The sequence below is a fragment of the Sturnus vulgaris genome, chromosome 4 (assembly GCF_052056855.1).
Source record: "Sturnus vulgaris isolate bStuVul1 chromosome 4, bStuVul1.hap1, whole genome shotgun sequence".
Lineage (NCBI taxonomy): Eukaryota > Metazoa > Chordata > Aves > Passeriformes > Sturnidae > Sturnus > Sturnus vulgaris.
Window position 1 is genome coordinate 37107993 of NC_142246.1, and position 24976 is coordinate 37132968.

Genomic DNA, 24976 nt, shown 5'->3' on the forward strand with positions numbered 1-24976 from the left:
ACAATTGCCACATCAATACTCCTCTCCCTTATGAGATCCTTGTTTTCATTGCCTTCATACATCTCTTTTAGTTGTTAATCATTAAAGATTATTCCTCCCCTGGCTCTTACTACCACACTATCACAAAGGGTCTCCCAAATCTACTAGTGCTGCTTCTTTTCTGCACATTTTACTTTCCTAAAAGTGAACAAAAGCACTGTAAAGCCACTTCATTAACTGAAAACACAATCCTTTTCCAGTTGCTTGTGAAGCTGCCTTGCTCCATCATCTCCGAGGTATTTTCAGGATACAGCTTTACAAGGCAAACATGACTTAAGTATTGTGTGTACCTTAGCTGGGAGAACTGGCTGGTAAAGAGGGCCAGGCATAAGTTCATAAGAATGTTTTATTTCAAATATTCTGATTGTTGCAACAGGAAAGCTGCAATTGCAAAAGAGGGTCCTGCATAGATGGGGCAGTGCTGTTCTGAACCATCTTCCTTTCCTGCCTTGACATTCATGCTCAGTGCACCTCTGTCTAGAAAAGTGTTGACTCCTGGACAGCTCACCGAGGACCTCTATAACCACTACAGACCCCCAAGTCCTGCCCCATCACTTCCTGGAGGGCTCCAAAGGACTGAACACACATGTACAAATGGTATGAAAAATCTATTTTACACTAGAGGTGTTCACCAGGTAAACTATAAAAGGAAGTGGATAGGTCCCATACTCATTCTGTCCCTTTTGGTGACCTCAGATCTGAACCATCCATGGGAGCAGGAAGGACATGAGATCTAAGGACTGGTGACCTTTTTCTTTCTCTCTCTTCCATCTTGATTTCTCTCCTCTCATTTTATCTTGGCAAGTACAGTGATTGCATCCTACTCCTCACTCTGTACCTGAAGTTTGTTGCTGGAGTTAGGAGATTCTTAAAGATAGTTCTAAAAGTTGAGAGCTTGTTAGTCAACACTTCTATGACTAAGTAGTTGCTGCAATAAAGGCAACTACACAATAAAGCATAAGACCTCCCTAATACATGGAGTAATGTCTTTATTCAGCTGAGCATGAATTTACAGCAAACATGCCCACTTCCAGGCTGTGACAGCTGGTAAAGCTGTTTCAGATTTTGCTCATTCAGGATTGTACCAGAAACTTGGCAGCCTAGCCTTTTTCCTCCATCCTTCAATCTACCTTGTCCTTGATTAACAACTCAGATGTGTCTCTTGTTTCTGGCTAATGGTTTGCAGTGTTTCACTCCTCCCGAAAGCCCAAGGCAGAAGAAGAGAACTGCAGTGCTAAATGGAGGGAACTGAAGCTTAAAAACACAACAGCATCAGTTGTCAGTGACACAGTACACGCACATTATTTATCTTCATCATCTATAAACTCTCTCAGCCCATCTGTTGGAAACATAGCATGGGTCCAAGGCAGCAAACTGGATTTGGATCCAAGTTTCTCAGTACTATTTGCCTATCCAGAAGACTTTAGTCTTTAGTGCTTAAAGAAACGAGCATTTCTGAAGTTTTTTCCTTCTACAAAGTACACTCACATTGATCAAAATAAAGCAATCTCATCATCTGAATTCAACTGGAAATATACTGCTCAGAACATCCATCACTAATATAGCTCCTCAGCTCCAATACTAAGACTATCATCAGAAATATTAGGCTTTTTTCATTGGGTGTAGTTTTAAAAGTGTAGTAAAACAAGTTTTAAAAAACTTGACTGGATTGCCTGCTCTCATAAACAGGTTTGTCCAGTTCTAAATCTGTGCATGATCTGGAAGTATACAAGCCATCTGAAAAAGGAAGACCTGGCACAGGATGAGTACACTGTGGTTTCACACTCCAGAGATACAGGGCTAGCTGAGTCTGCCTGCTTGGGAGCACATTTCCAAAGCAGCACTTTTATCTATTTATTACAATGCAACTTCACCTGCCAGAAGAGAGATGTTCAGAACGGGGTCAATGATCAGAACTGAAGAATGTCAAAAGCACAAAGGTGAAATCCTCTCTGGTAAAGAAGATAAGGCAAATATCTACATTAAGAATCTTCAATATAAGTTTTAGGGAAACACATTTAAGGTTCAATACTGTCCAGAGGATGTATATCTTTGAAGAACCATGGGAGCAGCTTCATTTAGCAGCCTGCTAGCAGAAACAAATGAAAGGAACATTTCAAGGTTAATCCTGACTCAAAAGGAACTTCTACACATAATATTTTTAGTGCTCTAAATCTATCTCACTATATAGTAAATGACAAGACTTTTGCAAAGCATTATAGAGTAGCATGCATGACTCCAATAGTCCAGTCCTAAGGAAGGATTGATTTGGAACAGGTCCTCCTTTACAGGATCTGGCACCCAGGGAAGGTCATCACTATTCCTTGGTAACCATGTACTGAATACTAGAGTGGGAAAAGATTTTAAAGAAGAAGATTAAATTGCAACATCAATATTTAAAACAAAGCCCACCTTTCCTTCCGCTGGACATTGTATCTCTCAATTAGTAAGATATGAGTGATACACCAGCTGAAAGTGAACTACTCGGTTGCAGCAAAGATACAGAACTACAAATGCAGATTCACAAAAGTCCTGAAAATTAGGATAAATAATTTAAGGAGTCTCTGCTAGAGCTTCCTTTCTTGAAAGGACTGCTGAGGTGAAAATCCATTCCTCAGAGGTCTTAAGTACCTGTGGTATCAAAAAGGGCTGAGGAAAACAAGGATCGTAATTAATTTCAGATATTACTCTCTGTAGAAGAAGCTTTAATTTCTGCCAATATTGAAAACAGTTCCATTTTTCTGGTAAGGGGCTACAATTGTAAATCTTTTCAAGGTTGGTTGGTGGGGCTTTTCGCCCCCCAGAAAAAAAAAAAAAAAAAAAAAAAAAAGATCTCTGTAATGGAACTTGTGAGCACCAGAATGACTTTTGCCATTTCTCAAAGCCACACAGTAACAAAAGGTCACAGGCTGGCTCCATTTCCCTTGTATTTAACAAAATTATGTGGTTCAGGACAAAAAAAGCTCAGCTTAAAGGTCACAACAAAATCTGTTTTCCTTCACTGTATTATTCTACAGAATATTTCCTTAGAGTCATATTCCATGCAAAAGCAGAGTGAACAGGTTACAGAATTAATGCAGGTAACACATTGTACATGCTGTTTTCTAGACACTATGACATTACCACAGAATCACTGTGACACTATCATAGAATCACAGAACCACTAGGTTGGAAGAGACCTTCAAGATCATTAAGTCCAACCCATGCCCTAATACCTCAACTAAACCATGGCACCAAGTGCCACCTCCTCTCTTTTTTTTAAATACATCCAGGGATGGTGACTCCACCACTTCCCCAGGAAAAGCATTCCAATACTTTATTATTCTTTCTGTGAAAAACTTCTTCCTAATATCCAACCGTTTTTTTTCCTTTAGCAAAGCTTGAGGCTGTGTGCTCTGGTTCTGCCACTTGCTGCCTGGTGAAAGAGACCAACCCCACCTGGCTAGAGCCACCTTTCAGGGAGTTGTAGAGAGTGATAAGGTCACCCCTGAGTCTCCTTTTCTCCAGGTTAAACAACCCCAGCTCCTCAGCTGTTCCTCACAGGGTTTGTGTTCCAAGCCCCTCTCCAGCCTTGTTGCCTCCTCTGGACACACTGAAGCATCTCAATGTCCTTCCTAAACTGAGGGGACAGAGCTGGACACAGCACTCAAGGTGTGGCCTCACCAGTGCTGAGTAGAGGAGAAGAACGACCCCCCTGCTCCTGCTGGCCACACTATTCGTGATCCAGGCCAGGATGCCATTGGCCTTCTTGGCCACCAGGGCACACTGCTGGCTCATGTCCAGCCAGCTGTCAACCAGAACCCCAGGTCCCTTTCTGCCTGGTCACTGTCCAGCCACACCATCCCCAGCCTATAACACTGCAGGGGGTTATTGTGGTCATAATGTAGGACTGGGCACTTGGACTTATTAAACTTCATCCCATTGGACTCTGCCCATCCATCCAACCATTCCAAATCCATCTGCAGAGCCCTCCTACCTTCCAACAGATCAATACACATTCCCAGCTTAGTGTCACCTGCAAATTTACCAATGACAGACTCGATGCCCTCATCCATGTCATCAATAAAAATATTGAACAGCCCTGGCCCCAGCACAGAGCCCTAGGGGACACCACTGGTGACTGCCATTAGCTGGATACAGCACCATTCACCACCACCCTCTGGGCCCAGCCATCCAGCCAGTTCTTAACACAGCCAAGAGTGCTCCTGCCCAAGCTCTGAGCTGCCAGCTTTTCCTGGAGTGTGCTGTGGGAGACAGTGCCAAAGACCTTGCGGAAGTTCTGGTACGTAACATCCACAGCCTTTCCTGCATCCACCAGGCGGGTCACCTGGTCATAAAAGGAGACCTGCTTGGTCAAACACAACCTACCCCTCCTGAACCCATGCTGGCTGGGTCTGATACCCTGGCCATCCTGTGAGTGCTTTGTTATGACACTCAGTATAAACTGTTACATTACCTTACCCGGTACTGAGGTCAGGCTAACTGGCCTATAATTAACAGGATCCTCCTTCCCACCCTTTTTGTGAATGGGTGTCACACTGGCCAGCTTCCAATCATCTGGAACCTCACCAGTGAACCAGGTGAACGAGCCATTTACAGTAAAAGATGGAGAGCGGCTTTGCAAATTCATCTGCCAGCTCCCTCATCACCCTGGGGTGGATCCTCTCTGGTCCCATAGATTTATGAACATCCAAGCAGTTCAGCAGTTCTCTGATTGCCTCCTCCTGGATAACAGGGGGACCATTCTGCTCCCTGACACCATCTACCAACCCAAGAGGACAGTTGTCCTGAGGACAAGCCATCTTCCCACTAAAGACTGAGGTAAAGAAGGTGTTAAGCACTTCTGCCTTCTCCTCATCTGCAGTTACTAAGTTCCCTCACTCATCCAAAAGAGAACAAAGGTTGGTCTTACCCTTCATTTTACCATTAATATATTTGTAAAAATATTTTCTGTTATCCCTTACAAAAGTTGCCAAATTAAGTTCAAACTGAACTTTGGCCTCCCTAATTTTTTTTTCCTACATACCCTTAAATACTTCCTGAGAAACCTGGCCCTCCTTCCAAAGATGACTCATCCTCTTTTTATTCCCAAATTCCTTTGAAACCTGTGGGAGTCAGACTGACTGGTAGTCCAGGTCAGGCAACCATCACTGAAGAAGAGTTGTATCCCAACCCTAGACTATGGGAAGCACTTGTTTAAGTTGTGGTGACCCCAGAGAAATGTTCCAAAGAGTTATGGGATTGGCCACGTTAATATCTAATTTACTAGTCAATTATCACCACTCCCATATCCAGAATGTTTTCCCTTCCTTGTGTTCCTATTGGCCCCCAGTTGGTGCATTGTTCCACCCCACCTACCCCACTGGACCCTACCTTCCCTTACTCCACCTCTGCTCCACTTTCCCCTATACCCATTGGACCCTACCTCAACTCCACCTCCTCTCCTACCCCATATTTAAACCCTGGACCTCCCTTCACCCTCGGCTACAAGCACTGGCTCCTAAAGAGGCCTCATCCCCTTGGTTGCTGTAATCAGATTTTTAGGCCTCATCCCACTTTTTCACTGTTATTAAAGTGTTTTATGTTACTAAGCCGTGGTCATTGCACCGCTCTTATTTGGCCACTCTTACCCTGAATATCTGCGAGCCCTAAAAAAGGATTGTCAGGGACCACCCCCGACCCCAATAGAAACCTTGTTTCCCATCCAGGCTGCACCTTTGCCTTGTCAACTCATCTTTGGGTACACACGGACAGTCTGCTCCTGCGCCCTCAAGGTCTCTGTTTTGAAGCACGCCCACCTTTCCTGAACTCCCTTGTTTTTAAGGGCTGCTTCCCAAGGAATTCTCTGAATAAGTCTCCTAAATAAGTCAAAGTCTGCCTTCCAGAAGTCCAAGGAAAAAGTCTTACGGATGTTCCTCCTGATTTCACCAAATATTGAGAATTGTATTTCATGATCACTGTGCCCTAATCACCTTTCTCTCTTTTCGAGCTGGGATAATCTTCACTAGTCAAAAAAAGTTTTGATGGAAAAGTGCCAGAACACTTAAGGAAGCTAAATATCATAGCAAACCAAATCATCAACTGTCAAAATCATATATCAGGACTTTAAAAGCTTTAGGGAAGCAACTCATAGATTCCTGGTTGGACTACTTATAAAAAGTAATTAATAGTTATAAAAGTATTTATAAAAAGCATAATCTGTTTCCAGGCCTAAACAAAATTTCCAGATGCCACACCAGGAAAAAATAAACTTTTTTTTTTTTCTTTTTGCTTTTCTCAACTGAAAGAGCATTGGAGTATTTGGTTCAGCCTATTTCTTTTGTTTTGATTTTATTCCTTTGCAATCAACTCTGAGCTAGAGGGTGAGTCAAGAGAATTACTAGAAATGGGGTATTTTAAAGGCTTTCTACTGACTGAGGAATAGTATAAACCTCTATTGTTTGAAGTAACCTTGGTGAGCAATGATACTAGTTATGGATACCAAAGAGGGGGCCATGGGGTAAATCTTATTTGCACCTTTTTCTTTCCTTTTGAAAAGTTGCCATCCACAGAATGCTATAACAATGCAACTTAGTGAATAAAAGGGGTAATATCTAGATTTTAGACAAGGAAATGGATTGTGAACCTCTTTGAGTGTTTGAATCCTTCCAGTTTACAGACATCCTGTGAAATTCACCTTTCTGCTGTTTTCTTCCTAGTTTCAGATATAAAGACACTAAATAAAGCCAAAAATCCAATATATCATATGAAAGATCTTTTGTCTTCTTCATTTGTGTAATGTCCTCTTCCTTCCCTCAACCTTTAAAATAAATCTGTTTGGCATGGATTGTGATAATCACTTTCTTTGAAATGTGGGCAAGGGAAATCTCAGACCACAACCACTATTACACCAGGTACTCTATGGCAAAACAGCATATATATAAGCATATGCATAGAGGACACACATATGTATCACTAGAAAGATCCATATCAAATCAAACTGATAAAAAGAGCAAACAAAAGAGACAATGAGAATATTGTGATGAAGCAGTGCAAATATGTGTGTGGGTCTTTCATGTCTGTTAAAAATGACACACCTTTTATTAAGAAGTAATGACCTTTACAAGCAGTGACCTAATCTACAAAATATTTCAGAGCAATACTAATCAGCATATAACTGAAAGTTTATATAGCAAAAATCCTGCTAGTTAACATTATAACCCTCCTGTAGGAGAATCAAAAGCACGGTCTGAACTTTCACCTTTCTTGGACAAACACAGATCTTGTTATGAGTGTGTAACATTGTAAATTTGCACCAAATAATGAGAGCACTGATGCATAGCACTGCTACCTGTAGAAACATACAAAGTAAAGAACATAAGCTTGATTTTTATTTTTCACTTTTTTATTTTTTATCCATATGTAAAGAAATCAGAATCTAACCCAGAGTTATCTAGGAATAAATGTAAATAGTATAAAAGGAATCAAACTTAGCTCCATACAAGGCATTTTAGATTGTCTGGGGTTTTGTTTTGGTATTCCTGCTTTAAATGTGAGAAGTAAATAATAATAAGTCTTTTTTTCTTTGAATATTTTACAGGTGTCATTTTATGGGCATCAACACTTTTTATTCAAAAACAAATCTACTAGTAACCTAACTTAAAATATACATGCCTACAAATGTGGATATATTTGTCCTTTCTAGATAAATGAATAGCCAGCCTAGTCATCTGTAAAACAATTTTTTTGCTCACTTGAAGATTTTAATAAATAAAGAACAATTACTACAATTGCAATTAACTAATCTTTTTTTCCATCTGCAGAGGGTTGGTCCACGTTTACTCATGAAATTAAGGTTCTAGATAAAAGTCAATAATAAAACACGATGGAGATGGGAATTATGAAAACTAACAAAAGGACCATCCTGCTAAAAGCAGTGAGTTTTTTTCCATGGAGGTTTCTGCTCAGCTATAACATATGCACAGTTTAGGTCTCTTTAAGGAAGATGAATTGCAAAGCAAATATTCTTCTTCCTCCTCACACTTACACAGGATCAGCAAAAACTGATTGGCCTCTTTCTACACACACACACTTCGTACTCAGCTCTATTTAGCATCATGCCATCTGGGCCTAATCTTTTTTTCCTTCTGACATCAGCAAGCTTCATAATGCAAAGCAAATTTCCTTTGATGCTAAGGCTAGATCAAGAAGAACGAGCAGGCCAGCATGTTTTTCCACATTTAGCCAGATAAATTTCTACTCATCTTTATCAAACACTGCTGAAGAGTCAAAATTCTCCTATAGAGGCTCAATGTCTTAAAGGAATAAACAGATGCAATATTGAGGCATTGTTGTACAGTCAACCGTCAATAACTTTCAAATTCAGCAACTCTCAGCGCTTTTGATATTTACACAGAGTAAGCTATTCCCTTTACAGTTTGGGAGTTTGTTTAAATAAGAAAGCAAAGACAAAGTTAGATCACCATCCATACACCACTACCTAAGACTTCTTCTATCTCCTCTCATCAGCAGCACTGCTTATCAGCATTTTTGTGATCATCTCATAAGAGAAAGGTACCAGCAATGCACATTCATGTTGTCAAGTTCTCAGCTCCTGGCAAAGCTCTGCCAGTTTCCAAGGTAATAGCCCCCTTGATTATTGCTTGAGGTTTGTGTTCACATACAGAACAGACTTCTGAAAACAATATCCAAATCTTCCTTTACCTTCACCGTATGAATTTTTTTTCAGTTGCTTATTACTTCGCACATATTTTAACTACTTGGGCCAAAGTCTGCAATCTTGTCTGAATGGATAAAACTTTTTTTTTAAATTTCAACTGAAACAATGCATTCACTGCTGAAGCTCAGGTGCTTTCCCCATGTCAGGAATTGGATACACACATGATCTGCAGCCAAGACTTGTAATAACACAGTAGAATCCACTAAGACAAACACACAGCTTTTGTCTCCATCATTTCTGATCTTTGAAGATAAAGATTTGCTAGAGATTTAGTGTCAAAACTTTGATAGATGGCACTTGCACCAATCTATTTCAGCATACAGATGATCAGGAATTTCTTTATTATTGTGTCTGTGAGCTGCAGTGAAGCAAAGAACCAGAACTGAGAACTTTAACAGTTCAAAAGAACTAACTGAAGAAGCGCTCAAAAGCACCTCGATGCATATTCCTGCTGTGGAATAAGTGTGTGAGCTAAGGCGTGGCTATCTGGAAAACAACAAAAAAACCACACTCCATCTTTTACCTGCATGTCTGAAAGGTCAGAGCTTCGAACAAAGGGCAGGCATAGAATCCTGTAACACTGGGAATCCCTTGCCTATCACCTCTTCCCTTTTCTTATTGAAAGGAATCTCTCTTCAACAATCCTACTCATCGGATGACAAGATAATTGCTCTCAAAGATCAGTCCCAAGCCCTTCAGTTTAAAATACAGAAGACAGAGCAGCAAATGGCATCATTCAGAGTCACCAGTGTGGAGATCCAAAAAAGACTGCATACTGAATGAGAAATGGAGCTCCCAAAGGCACCATGTCTATTTGATATGGTCCAGGTACCGAAACTGGTGTATTTCTATACACCATTCCTGTAGTTACAAAGTGTTTTACTCTAGAAAGCTGTTTCTCATTAAATTTTTTACTATATGGTATGTGTATGTCTTGAACACCAAGCAAAAACTCCTTGCTCCATTAAATAATTCTCTCAAAGAGTTCTTACCAACATTAAACAATAGTATTCTTGACAGTGCCAACAATTTCTAGGGCATTATTAATAAAGTAGCAACACTCTGCATCCTGCATCATTATGGCTTTTCTTTGAGTATTTTATCTTTCCTTAGTGGCATGCTATCTTTGCTAATACACACGATTTATGACATTTCTGAAAAGAAATAGCTCTCCTTCCTGAAAACAAGGTCTGCAGAAAGACGTGCATTTTATTATAACAGTCATTTATCTTATTCATTCTCACTCATTCTTCTCTTCTTAATTCTCACTTATTCTTCCTTGACCAAATAACAGTTCTGTGCACCCTTCTTTTCAGTAGAGACTTTCACCTGTTCAGGCCAGAAACAAGTTCTCAAACTCACTCTTTGCCCTTGATGTTTTACTCCTTGCTCTTGTTAAAATCTGGGGATTAGTGATAAACATACCAAAACACCTACAGAAAAGTAAAAATTACTACCAAGACAAGTTTTAGGGCACTGTAAGGTGTTATCAAAGAAAAAGAGTAAATCTTTTAAATGATAGGAAATTATCTGATAGGATAGATTTTAAATTATAGGAATATTTAACAGTAAATATTTTAAATGCTGAGCATTTCAAGTGAAAGGAAGCATGCAAAGAGGAAGATGTATCTTAACGAACTTATTTAAAGACTGAGAGAGGAGCTGTGAATATGGCCTGGAGTTTTATCCATTGCAACAGCAAGGTTGAAAGCACAGAGAGCTACAAAATACAAAGCAAATTGACAAAGCCTTAGAGCCATTCTTTACTTGATCTGAAATGCTACTCAAGCAAGAATGACTGCTTTTAAGATTTATATCTGCAAATACCAGTATTTGTACAAATCAAAAGTGGGAATGATTCAAGGATGGATGCATCAGCATAATGCCATGTAAACACAGTCACAACAGCTTTGAACACCTGGAACACATTAAAATTACTACTGAAGTGGTTGTCATCTTTGGCATACAGAAAAAAAAAAAACAAAAAAAAACCCCAAAAAATAGGTTGCTTATTTCTTCACGTTTTTAGATATACATTGATAAAAAACAGGTCCATTATAGAAACCAAGATTAAAAACATGTTAATATTAAGCTTCAAAGGAGGAAAATTACCCATTTAAAATAAAGAGAAGAAACAGAGTTAAAGGCAACACACTGAAAGCCTGAGTTTCTTCTAAATAAAAATCACTCAAATTCATTACTGTAATAAAATCAATGCATGGTAATCTGGTATTTTTCATTCATAAACTGCAAAATCTACAGGAAAGTTTTCTCAGCTGATAGCAGTAGCATTGTCTCATTAAACTAGATATGGAATACTTTGATTTTGAGGGTATTTAATGCTATTTTTAACATTAAAAGTGCTAGCTCTTCCCTGCTGTAGGGAACAATGTGCCACCTTGGAGCCATACACCAGGGATCACTATTTGCAAAATCACATATGCATCTTGCTGAGATGCAGGAGATTAAACTTAAGTGAAATAGAAATACACCCAAATAATCCAATCAAAGAAGGAATGTAAGAAGACCTGAGGATGTCTGGTGGTTTATAAAGCCTTCCTGGTGATCACAGAATGCGAAACCACACTGCAGAAAAAACAATAACCATTACTTCTATTAGCTGAGATTCCACTTGAAAGGCTGTGTGCAGCTCTGGTAATATTCACCACCAGGCTGCAAAGAGTAGCATGAATGATAAGACTGAGAAGCTGATTTATGGGAAAAGATTAGGAGTTAAACAAGTGGAATTTTGCTATCTAATAGTGAAGAGTGAGCATGAGCATCCATGAATATTTGATAGATGGAACTTCTAAGGAGAAAGAAATCTATCTAGCATGACACACAAGAAATAGAAGCAAAATGATGAAGACCAAAAGAGAAATTTTTGAAAGAACCCACTTATGAGGATCGTCCCTCCATGAAATAATTATACTGTGAAATTGCTTTACTATCAGACAAAAGTTTCAAAAGTAGGCTGCAATGAGCATTTTCACTTTGGCAGGGATAAAGACTGGCTAATACAGCCATTTCTCCTAGACCCCTGGATAACTCTTAAGTTTGAAGGGATAAGCAACAGCTGATGGGTCAAAGGAATTGAGCCATGACCTATTCTACTGCCTCCTTACATTTCCTTTCATATGCATCCAACTACCCCAGCTACTGTTCATGCCGACTCCCTTTACATGCTTTACACAGCTGCTGCTTCTACCCCCGACCTTTTAACGATGGACACATACATTACCACTGCTATGTGGAACAATAGCACATGTACATGTCCAGCTGCAGAACAAATCAGTGCATATGTGCTGAATCACTTCATAGCAATTACAGAGGCCTGCAAATCTGGAACAAAAAAAGAGAAATCTACACATAATAACTATGAGCCATAAGCACTGACTGCAAGGAGCCCATAAACAGGACTAGCAGTGCCATATTAATGCACCTTTTCAAGGCTTTTGATGACTCCGTGTGCATTTCCACATGAGCTAGATTCCAAATGTAGCGCAGAACTTGCATCACTCTTGACACTTGTATGGCTAATGATGGACATGGTTAGCAGTAGTACTAGGTATGTCTCAAGCCATTCACAGGTGTCTTGGTTTGAAAGACAGGTATCTGCTAAGGAAAGGCAAGAGCCCCTTTCCTGAGATGCGGAATGCAACCCCCTCCCTGTTAATTATTTTAGGTCCAAATCAGAAGCCTTCAGGCAGGAGGTTTGGGGATAAGGGTAACAGTTCTTTACTGATATCCAACAAGGCAGAGAACAAAAACAACAACAGCTATAAAAATTGACAACAGAACAGAACAGTCTAGCTCAGCTCCAGTCCCTTCTGGCCGCAGGCCGTCTCCCTGCGCTCAGTTACCGGTGCTGTGGGGGCAGGGCAGGTCCCGCGCAGTTGAAGAGGGCTGGCTGATGGCGGCCGCAGCCCAGGGGTGAGAGGGGATGGGAAAGTGACTCCCCCTCACGGTGTCGGTCGTGGTGCTCAGCAGAGTGTCCGGAGATAGTAGGGTGAGATGGGAGAGCAGCAGAGCAATGTCCAACGGCAGGGAGCGTGGATCTCAGTGCTGGGATGGCAGGGGAAGATGCCAGAGCGGAGCCCAGGTTGTCTTCCCACTCCACGAGCCAAGCGAGAGAGAGTCCCCCGCTCCAGACCCGCCCCCGTCCCACCTTTCCTTTTCCGGTTCCCCCCCCCTCCCCCTCCAGCCACCCCCCTACGAGAGAACATTATCCGTCATTTTAAGGCATAGCCACAATTACTTAGCATAACAATGGGAGAAAATTCCACTGAAAGAAAAGGGAATAATTCAACCTCCAACAACAGGTAAGCAGGAGATACTGCATTTGGTGTTCCTAGACAGATTCTTCTAACAACAGAGACTTTTTACCCCAATTACAACCTGTCCTGGGGTACAATGCAAAAATGTGTATTCTATCACCATCTGATGAAATGTGGGAGGGGTGGTGATCCTTATCTCTGTGGAAGATATCCTCTGCTGATGTGCCATCTGATAAAATCAGGGGGATGATCATTGTTATCTTTTCACAACCCATCCTTCCTCCAGAAGATATATTCTGTTAATGGGCCATTAAGTCCTATTGTGTGACTGATAAGATTACATCATCCCATTGCAAGATGCTCCAGCCAGGGGCAGGAGCCAAGCCTTTCCCACCGAGATAAAAAACTGGGGTTTGGGACGCGAAGGGAGACCTTTCCACTGGATCCCAGAGGAAAGTCGGACCTTTTCCACATCATCGCTGGATCTTTGGAGGTAAACTGCACCTTCTACAGGAGCACTGCTTCAACTGAACCACATCTGTCATCCAGGAGGACTGCAGCCACCATTCATACGGACTGCTACCAACACCCTGACTGACAGGGTGTCAGGCTGTATTTCTGACTTTGTTGGTGGTTTTCTTCTTTTATATTATTGCATGTATTTTATTTTTTCTCTTTTCTCCTATTAAATTGTATTACTGACTTGGAGTCTCGCACTGGTTTTACTTTCAAACCAACACACAACCACAGCAACCCTCATAATTCTTAGGCAAGTGTACATTGAAATAGTTCTTGGAAAAAGGCAGCTGTTGAAGAAGGGTAATGATATATAGTAAAGCTTCCAAAAACATCCTGGTTGCACAGAGACTCAAGAGAAATGTCTTTCAGTTTGTTTCATGCATTACTCAAAGTGACTGCTAATAATGAAAAATAAGGGATAACCAATAATCAATATTCAAGTGTGCCTACATTTTCCAGAAAATCTACTGCAACTGCCTTATTAAAGAGTTAAGGCTTTGTGGACACACACAGTTAGAGAGCTAGGGAATTACAGCTTGGAAATTCTTTTCAGGCCTGGATTTCTCCTGACTCTCAGGTCCATTCCCAGGCTGACAAGCTGACTACAGCTTCAGTTAGGGAGGAAGTCTCCCAGGGTGATAATATGGTGAAAAACAGAGTGGAATTCATAATAAAGATTAACACCTGGTGTCTTTCCCGTGGGATACATCCTGAGGTACTGTCCCAAGGATGTTTTCCCAATTGTCCAATGAACTACTGTCCTGTCCTAGCTGCACGTAACACTCTTTAAATACGGGCTGTCTGTACAATAAAGTTGGCCTTTTTTCCCCAAAGAAAACAGTGTGTTGCTGTCCTTTCTCTCTCTTTGCAGCGCAGTAACCACAAGGCTTCTAAAATTACTTACCCAAAGTGGGTCCCCCTTAAAAGCCTGTCTTCCCTAATCTATGTACAAAATAATTTGGTGCAGCTTTTTCCACTCACAACAAATATTTTTCTAAGTAAGTGGCCAGACAACTAAACAAAGAAGTAATTTAAAAGGCAAAACAATTAGAGATATAACATTGCTGTTCAACTCAACTTGGGATGGGGACCATTTCCTCAAAAATAACATTTTAAAGCCAATATATGTTTTGGCATGTAGCTACCTTGATATAACGCTGATACACAGATATCCAATATATATAGGTATCCAATATACATACGCTGATATCCAATACAGAAGTATTGGAATTCACGCACATTTCAGGTACTGAGATGTAAGCCTCTGAAATAAAGACAATTCCCTGGTGTTACAGGGTTTTCTGGTTTAATCTTATCATTCCTCATGAATATATCAAGTAGATATCATTGTCTTTCCAGGTCTGTAAGCTTACAAAATAGACACCATAATCCTGTTAGGATGGAATTTTTTCTGTGTGATTAACGTGTATTACCTTAGTATATATCTCAGTAATATGCACTATGAAGATTTGTTGGATATAGGTATTTAGAAACTAATTATAACAAAAAAAATTAAACCAAAAAAAATTTTAAATTTAAAAGCAAAAAAAATTTTTTTAAAGTAATAACAATTCAAAATTTTGGCTTACTAAAGGGGAAAGAGACTTCAATCTGAAAAATGTGTCTACTTCAAAATTGGTATGCTCCACATTGACACCAGAAAGTCAACAACAGACAGAAAATACTGGAAAGCCTATTGCCTCTCACCCATCACTGTCTAATGGGTGCCCAGCTAGGGTGTTGTACAAACTCAATTAGTGAAAAAACTTGTGATGTATATTAGATATATAAAAACCCTGCATTTTTATGTACTACAAAATACATTTTTGAGACTGTCACAGTAATTCAGTGAAGTAAATAATTCAGCAAACTTCAAGAAAAAATGGATATGAATATGATTCAATGTCTACAGAGACACTGTACAAAACTTGTGAAAGGATAACATATGTGGCCCAAAAATGAGTCTCTATTCATAGTTGATAGAAGTTACAAGAACTATTAATTCAGATGCTTTAAGTCTCAGATCCAAAACTTTTTATGAAATCCATGTTTTTTTCCTTCTGAGCTCCATTATAAGAACCAGAATACTAAATTAATAATAATTATTGGTAAAGACACTTTCTTCAAACTCTCCTATACTAAACAATTGTGAAGCACAGTTCACCAGAAAGGATGTGTTTATTTTTTCCCAACCGTGTTACTCTTCATAGCTATTTTACAAAGAACGCTAGAAGCCGAAACAGAGACACTTTCTTTCTCCAATATTAATGTGACATTGGAAGCATAGTTCTTTCATCATTTAATTTCTTCAGAAATTAAAATAGAGAGAGGAAAGAGGTGTAACTGGAAGTGTTCAGTTTCCAATGGTTTATCATGCTTGAATTGTTCTCCTTCTAGCGGGATTTCTTCATGAATTTTCCCTACAGGAAAAAAAATTATGGTCAGGATCTTGGTATCTGATTTGCCCCAGGGAAGAAAGTGAAGAGCAAAGCAGGTCTCTATCTTTATTTCTGCTTGGCTGAGGTTATTCATACATTGTGCCTATCTGCTCATGTAGGAGAAACAGAAGAATAGCAGTAGCAAGCATGCCCTTGGGTAAATCTAATGGTTGGAGAGCAGCAGGTCAGGAGGTTTATTGAAACATAACAGACAAGCTTTACAGTCTTCCTTGAATGTCAGGTATCTGAAAACGAAGAAACATTCATATATAATTCTACGTTAAGCATAAAGACTAATGCTGTTTCATAACAGCCCAAAAGTACTTTCTCTGGGCTGTATAGAGAAACTGAGGACCTTTCCCATTCCTTGCTAAACACACTTTTCCTTCCAAGGCTATAAATCAAATAATGGATATACACAGCTTCACCATATATGCTACATTACTTTACATGTCATAGTCAAATGTTCAGTCAACATTTGTGTTAGCAGCATTACTCAAAACTGCCTAGGGACTCACTAGTGTCACAGTGGCATCACTGAAATCATAGTCATAACAGGATTAGCATTTTTAATGTCATCTAATTAACTAATTTCTATTTTTAAAAGCACAGCTCTTCTACCCAATTTCATTGCAAGAAAGGTTCTTCAGCAGAGTGGGACCTACTTGCATGAATAACTAATGACATTGAACAGTAACAAAAGTACATTGCCCAAAGTTTTTTAACTGAAGACTTCTTTTTTAGTTAAAATTTCTTCCCTACCAGATAAGTAAATTATAGATCAGTGCCATATAACAGAATTTTTCCCCCTCATTTACTTAAGGTCAGGAAAATACTAAGTCCAAAGTGAAGAACCAAGTACATCTCCCACTGGTACGTCAGTCAAGTGCAATTCTTGTTTTAAGAACTTTGCTTAATTTGTTCAACTATTTCTCTTCACTGTGATCCCAGCACTCATTTCTTATAACTGGAAGTAAACTTCCGTTTTCTCTAAAAACTAACAACTGAAACTCCTTCATGTCAAGAAATGAAATGACAGGCCAGTTGTGCTGTGAGTCTTTGACAACAGGTCACATAATAGATTTCTGGTTTAAAGCACACAACACAGCCTTTCCTGAGTAGTCACTCTGAGGAATAACAAATGTCAGCTGCTTGGTAAAGCTGATCTAAATCACAAAACCTTCACAGCTACATCCTTCTTGGAGCATCACTATTTCTAAGAACTGCAACATAAGCATACCTCTGAGTATAGGCTCAGGTCCCCTATCTTCATACAATTATATGGATTTTATCAGAAATTTTACATCTATTTACCTTATTTTGAACCTTTACACCTTCAGGGGCAACTGCTAGTCAAAATCATCAAGTCTCTGCTGGAAAAAACAGGAAGAAGGAAGGCACAAGGCCTCTTAAGGTGTTAAAAAAAAGAAAAACTAATCACATTTAAATGCAGCAATATTTCTTCTATTTCCCACTTCCCTGCCTTCCCACTTCCAAACTGTGATCAGTTTGGAAAGCCTGACCTATATAAGCATCTATGCAGACAAATACCAAAGTAATAAGAAACAAGTCTGCAGCCCTCTGCTCCTTGAATTCCAATGCAGGTTTAGGCCACTAGGTTACAAACTCTGAGTGATTTTCTTCACAGCTCCTGGAAAGTAGACATTGTACAGATAAGCAGGCTTCAGAGAATGGCACAGAGGGTGCCTGAAGCTAGTGTTCTCATTATTGCCACTCAAGAAAAAGTGCTTTAACAGCTGCTTCTTTAGTAAAATTTGTCCTTAATATAAATGTTTAAAAATTATAGATGTCCCTGGGGAATTTTACTGGCCAGAAATGCAAGACCTCTCTGCAATGCCATTATTATTCTGATATTCTGATATAAGATGAAAGGGTAGGAGGATGTCTCCAAACTGGAGGGACATGGATTTGACAAATGGACCACTCAGTGGATAAGAAATTGACTGGATGGTTGCACAAAAAGGGTTGCAGTCAATGACTCGATGTCCAAGTAGTGCATGAAGTCCTTTCCTGTCCAAGTATGATTGTAATATGAAGTATAAAAACAGAACTGAATATATTATACAGGCAAATAAACCAATACCAATTCAAAACTTATAAACACCTTTTTTTCCCGTTACAAAGACAAGGTTGCTCTGCTCTATATTTTGTAAACTACTTGCCCTGAGAAATGTCAAGATATGCCTCAAGTCTGATGCTAATTTTCAGGAGGTGCAGTCCCACAACTTAAAGCCACATTTGAAAATCCAAATACTTCCAAAGAGAAAGGGCAGATTCAAGAATCAAACACTTGTAATTCAAGTAGGAGAAAAGGGGTTTAGAGTATGCTGACATTTTAATTTCAGGGACAGAAGAGATTCACTCGATAGCATGATTAGCTAAAAAGTATGATCTGAATACAAGTGCTATTATGGTTAAGAAAATGGTATAGAACAGAACAGCCTTATTTTCAAGAGGAGATTGAAGCTACCTCAGGGGTCAGACAGTCTGCATTATTTTCCATCTTCAATTTTAAAAGCTACAGTTAAACAAACGACCAAACCAGCTGCTTGCTTGAAGAGAAGTGGAACTGTATTCAACACTTGGATTTCGAGTTTGCTCCTATTGTGTTCTATTTAGGTATGCATTTTGTCACTTAATACTGAAGCAATTTCTTTCCCTGATCATAAACACTAGGGTATTTTACTTCTATGTTAAATTAGCTATCTTACTTTCATCCAAAACGTAGTCTCGTCCACAATGATAGAGTTCCTATATACAGAATAAAAAAAATTCAGACATACAGGAATCTTCCAACCCACTGCTCAATTCCTTCTGACTACAGTCAACAATTAGAACCTTGCAGTGTTTCTCTGCACCCGGACCCTGCTTCACACACAGCTTCTGCCCTTGGGCTTTCACAGCAAAGAAATGTGAGTACACAGATGAGAAGCAAAGAATTAATCAGCCACCTCCTCAAAGTGAGAGACTGGGGGAATCAGGTCTGAAGATCACAGTAGCCAACAAGCCTGCCACTCCAAGTTGGACTTTGCCTATGATCTGTTCTGAAAGAGATTCTAAGCCTCAGAAGAAGCTCTGTCTTTAACAACCCGAAGTTGAATTGATAACTCACTTTCTTTTGTGGGTTTTTATTTCAACAGAATTACAAAAAGGAGGGGAAAGCAACAAAACACTCAGCCTCAAACCCTCTGCCGGAGACAGACTGCATATGGGCTGCTCTGGACCATGCAAAATATAACCTAGACCCCAGGCCCTCTGCTTCAGCCCATCCCCACAGCTTTCTTTGAGATAAGAAACTACTCACGAGAGTGACCACAAACCGCACACTGTAATCCTTCCCAAGCAGAAAAAATGCCTGCAACAGAGGGGGTTCTGGCCTTTCCTTTACCGTACAGAAATATATCTTATCTTGGCACTATATATACACTAAATACTAGGAGTTTACATTAGACAATGAAAAAAAAAAGGGTTCCCATGCTTTTGGAAAACATATACTGGAATATAAAAAGCTTTGCAGATTTGTCAGTTACATTGATTTTTTTTCTTACTATAAAAATCTTTATAAGAACTTTCCAGCATTTTGAAAGTGGCATGCTTCCTTAACCTTTAAAGTATATATACACATATATATGTGTGCGTGTGTGTGTGTGTAGAAGATTTTAGTATATATAATATACACATTGACAAACATCTGGCATCAGAAGGAAATCCTAAAACTTGGTGTTCATTAAACACTTAGGTCAATTTCACACAGTAATTTGTTTCCATTCTGACTTACTCAAGCTATGGAAAAAATTTTCTCACCTTATCAGAACCTTAAAACCCAATTATTTACCCAGTTATACTATGTTAGTGTTAGTCCTCCAGTAACACAGATATTCTTTGTGTCAAAGCTAGGAATCTCAGAATAAGCTACATGAGCCTGTGACATTTAAGATTTCAAAATTCTCTTGCGGAAAATTTAAAAATGCTCACATGCCTCTGCATATGGAGAGAGTGTCCCTCCATGGGAGTCAATTCAGAACAAAATTTGCATTTAAACACATTAACTCATTATCAGAAGGAACTAGCAATTTAGAATTAACAAAGCCTAGACACTTTTGACTCAATTGGATCAAAGTGAACCTCTTTTGAGGGAACCAAAAACCAGCTAGAAATGTTACTATATTGTCCTCTGAAACCACAAATGGGATAACTGCTGTCATTATTCTCCTCTCAGAAAACAACACAACTGTGGTTCTGAGCAGACCAGGTATCATTTTTGTGAAACTATTACATTTCTGATTCTCATAATGGTTTATTGACTTGTCCCTGACTTCTCTTTAATTCCATTACCTGTGGGAAAATATTTTCTTATAATAAGGAAATTGAGTTTTGAATAATGAAGAGTAGTGAAGACATAAGGGAGGAAGTCATATGGAGCTCCAGGAGTAATTGAAGAGTCTCTTAGTAGAGGCAGGTTTTCCCCTGAAATACTACTTGCTGAATTTACTACCTTCTGTGCTGATAAAAATGAACAAAGCCCCTCTGCACAGTGTTGTAATATTGCGACTCCTGTAAGTAGCTGAGCAGCTGCTACCCTCATTAAATTAAAGACAGTAGCAAAATGCAATCGATCTTAATTTGTACAGTGATGAGCTCTGAATAGATTGCTAATTGTCCTAGTAGACATTGATTTTATGTTTCTCCTGTGATTCTTCATTTCTTCCCTAATCTTGAGACAGCCATGAGGCACAGGAAGCTTCTACCCTAGAATACGGTGCCACCTAGAATATAAATTCAGGCTGGTTTATCTTATATGCCATAAAAAGCACTCCTATGAAGAATGGGAAGTACCTCTACTGTTTTCATGACAATACTACATTTATAACTCAAAAGTGCAAATTCCTTTTGACTGCAGCCACTTGTACTATGCCTCATGCATGAACAGAGATGTATTTTTTTTATATTTTATATTTATAATTTGTATATTACAAATTAGTGTAACTCATCACAGACCAGTGACCAATTCAGACATCTAACACGATGAGACTATGAGCATCTTGCCTTCAAATAAGATGAAAGAATAGCTCTGAAAAATGCAATTGGCATGTAAAAAGTTGTTCCTACATAAGATGTGCATTCTTCCAAAGATATAACAGATATTATTCAGAACATACTCTGGGTAAAATGTGTCATCTTAAGACAATTCCTATCAGTTTCATTTGTATAGGGATTTTATCATTATGATGCCTGTCTCAAAAAACGGTCAAAATGTACATCATGTATTTATCAACAAGTAAAAGACTGAGAAGGAAAGGGGAAAGAAATAGTGCCCATTTAGCAGTGTTTGTAGCAATAAACTTCCATCCATGTGCAACATGAAAATGGTAGAGTCACTGGGATTCAAAGAGCAGCAAGAGCACTCAACTGTTCAAAGTCCTCATGTAAAACTTACATCAATGTCATAAACCCTTTGCCACACTGACTTGCAGCCATCTCCCAGGAATATGATGACAATCACACTGAGCACATCTGTGCACAGAACAGATAATGGGAGAGGGATGAATGGTTTTGCCCTTAGAAGCAGAAAAAAGTATTCAGGCTTAAGAGGCACAGGTGCACCAGATCAAATATTAATTGAATTTAGGTACTTTGGTCTTTTCAAGGGCCTACACATAGAAATGCTTTCAACTGTGGTGCTCAATTTTTAAGTATCTTGAAAGTAAAATACATTACATGAGCCCCAAGGGGAGTTTCTGTTTCTCCCTTAATAACACAGGTGGCAATTACAAATATATAGAGAGGATTAGCAAAATTAGCAGACCAAACCTTTGAAAAAGCAAAATGGATGCCTTTACCCTAAATCCACTTGGGAGTGCAATTCAGACATCTTGCTTTCAAATTGCCAAAAAAAAGCGGCCTCCCCCATTTCAAATTCAGAATCTTTAATTGTGAACAGTGCTTTGAAGCAGTTCAGACAAAAAATCCACACAACTCTCTTCATTTGCAGGTGGTCTAGCTACTCAACTGCTGCAAAAGTACAGCCTAGGTGATCTTACCCACCAATTGTTACAAAATGCAAAACTCTACAGTTGAAGCTGTTTCAGTTTAGAAGGAAATAATAGCTTCTACAAGACTAAACCTAGAAATACATAGCCCAGATCTACTGATAAAAGCAACAAGCTGGGTTCCAGTTCCTGCTTCAGTGCACGCTTGTGTTTCACTAACAAGGATCTGTATAACCCTCCATCTACAAACAGTAACAGACATCCAATCTGTGCACAACAAATTATGCTATTTAGAGAAGAACAGCTTCAAACTGAAAAGAAAAACCCCCAAAGCACCCTAAATCACAAACCATCTGTAACTTCACAATTAGGAACTTTCACTGACAGTGGGAATGAGTGGGAATGAGATTCTCTCCTCCCATATTCCAGAAAGTAGTCTAACTGCTTCTTGCCAGGCAGCTCCACAGAGAAAAGATTGGGTTCTGAACTACAGCAAAAATACCCTGCCACAATCTGGAGCTAGGCAGCCCTACAAGGTGAACATCCTATTAAGTATCAAGGACATAAATACAGCTGCTAGTCATTTAATCAGAAGTTTGTACACCAGGAACCCATACTCATAAGCAGAACCTTCCTCACACATTTTATAGGATACCTGTGTGTCCAGTTTGAGATGGTGAATTTCAGAAGGAAGCAAGAAATTTAAAATTATGTTACCAAAACTCTATTATGATAATGATTGCGACAATTCAATCTTCTTATCAAGTTGAATGAATTTTTTTTTTTTTCAAACATTTTAGAAATACCCAAATATTACCAAGTAGCCAAGAACAAGCCTCACGGTGCTGTTTTCCTCAAAGAACTCAGTAAAAGCAGACAAAATACCACTTTCTTTATCAATAATCAAATGTCTGGAACTTAGAATGTTTGGACTGCATATCCTACAGTACCTACAACAAGTGAAATTATGCATTTGGTGAAAAAAATAAGGCAGCTTTTGATAGAAATGACAATGTTGAATGAGATCAGTATGAATGTACTTGTAAATAAGTTCTATTATCCAAGAATCACAAATAAGGTGCATCTTACCATCTCTGGCTCCAAATCAGGAAGATCTTCTTTTAAACTAACCATCAAGATATAAGAAAATACATTACTTCATCTGAAATCAGATAAAACCAGATTTTTCTAGTAAAGTCATTGCATCAATCTTCTGTAAAGCATCAAGAGCTTTTCTCTCACTGTGAACAAGCCATTGTTTTGACAACCTTTTTAGATATGCTGAGAAGCATTTTTTTAAATAGCAAGGACATTTTAATTGTGGATGACATGAATCAACTGTGTGAAAGAACAGCTGCATCTTCAGATGACAAGAAGAAAAGCGTGATCTGGATGCAAAGGAGGGTAAAATAGTCTTCTATTGTACATTTACCATTTTTCTGCAAGTTCTACTTCAGAAACATTACAAAAAGTTTCACCAAAAGAAAATAAAGTGCTAGGGACAAAGCTATTTTTTATCCATCTAGACCTATGTTAACCTGTTTCAAAGATTGTCTAAAAAAATTTAGTTCTGTTCACCAAAGCACACTGCTTCCCTGAAGCTGGGGATGAGAGAGCTCAGTGTTAAGTTACTCTGATCTCATGAGTCTAAAAAGTGAGCCTTCTCATTTTGTTTTATAATTGGAAGAAAAACACTGGAGTACAAAAACTATGAAACTCAGTCTTTGCAGTTTAGGCATATTTTAATTATTCTTATAAGATTTTTTGCTCTGACTTACACAAAAGGTCTCAAATGCAGGAGGAGGTCTCAAGAATTTAGACAGAAATAGAACTACAAAGTATACATTGAACATAAGGACTGACATCCAGCCTCTGGAATGCTGACACCAATAGTGATTATTACTTGGTACTTCAGACACCACAACAAATGCAAAACAAGAAGGCAATGTATGCACTCCAACTAATATTTGGTACTGTGTGCACTGTTGTTCTACCCACTGCAGACACTGTTCTCCCCTAGGGAGAGAAGAGACGAAGCCACCATTTCCCGTCTTTAACAAGTTACTAAGACACAGGAAAGGATTACAAGGTCTTTAAAAGTTAAGCTAGAATGTACTATCGTGCAATTTATAAAAGAGTGAGAGCACTTCAAACCTGAAAACTCAGCACTTGCAGTTCAGTCTAGGCTGGGAGTTGACCACGGTGAAGCCAACAGTTGTCTGGTGAATGAAAGCAATATAAATCAGTTCAGAGGTATAAAAAGAAATGTTACTCAAAGCTGTTTTAAATTTAAACTACCAGATAAAGTTCATATAAGCTTAAAAGGAGGGAACACCCTACAGAAAATACCAAGACTTCACCAGAAGTGCTTTTAGGTGACTTTTCCTGAGACATTGCTATGAAGTCAGCACATAAGGTAGACAAATGCACACAGATAAATGGCAAAATAGGTCAACGGCATATTTTGAGGAGAAAAGTATAAAATATCTCCATAACGAAAGGAGAATTTGCAAAATCAGTTATAAACAATAATTCCATGAAGATGATGGAGTTTACCCGCTTTTCTTTTGGAAATTTTCAAAGTACTCTTACGCCTCACCCAAATATCAAACTCTTTCATATAATATTGGATTCTCCACACAGCAACAGACATTAAGTAAGCCAGCACTTTAACAATTTTATATATTGAAACATTACTACCAGTTTTGCACGAACTCGTAAAACCATGATTATACCTAGAAAGAGAAAAATCAACTGACAACCAGGCAAAGGAGACCTTTTCTATGGAAAGCAGAGACTAACATGGCTGACAGTATATATATATATATATATATATATATATATATATATATGTATGTATAGAACTATAGTTGGCTCATCTTCTAGGGATACTGAAAAATAGAGAAATAAAATAAACAACAGAGCAATAGCAGAAAATCACTTTCTGTACTGTTATGAAAGTCTTGTTTAAAA

At 38.8% G+C, this 24976-nt stretch overlaps 1 long non-coding RNA gene across 4 annotated transcripts in view; it reads right to left on the reverse strand.

Moving 5' to 3' along the window:
* Positions 1-24976, reverse strand: part of LOC106854553 (uncharacterized) — a 371490-nt gene that overhangs the window by 338927 nt on the left and 7587 nt on the right. For all 4 annotated transcript variants that reach the window (XR_015803163.1, XR_015803162.1, XR_015803160.1 and 1 more), the window contains exons 3-4: positions 24158-24222; positions 23093-23165 (exon numbers count right to left, since the gene is read on the reverse strand). This is a non-coding gene — a long non-coding RNA (uncharacterized LOC106854553). The remainder of the gene's footprint in view (positions 1-23092; positions 23166-24157; positions 24223-24976) is intronic.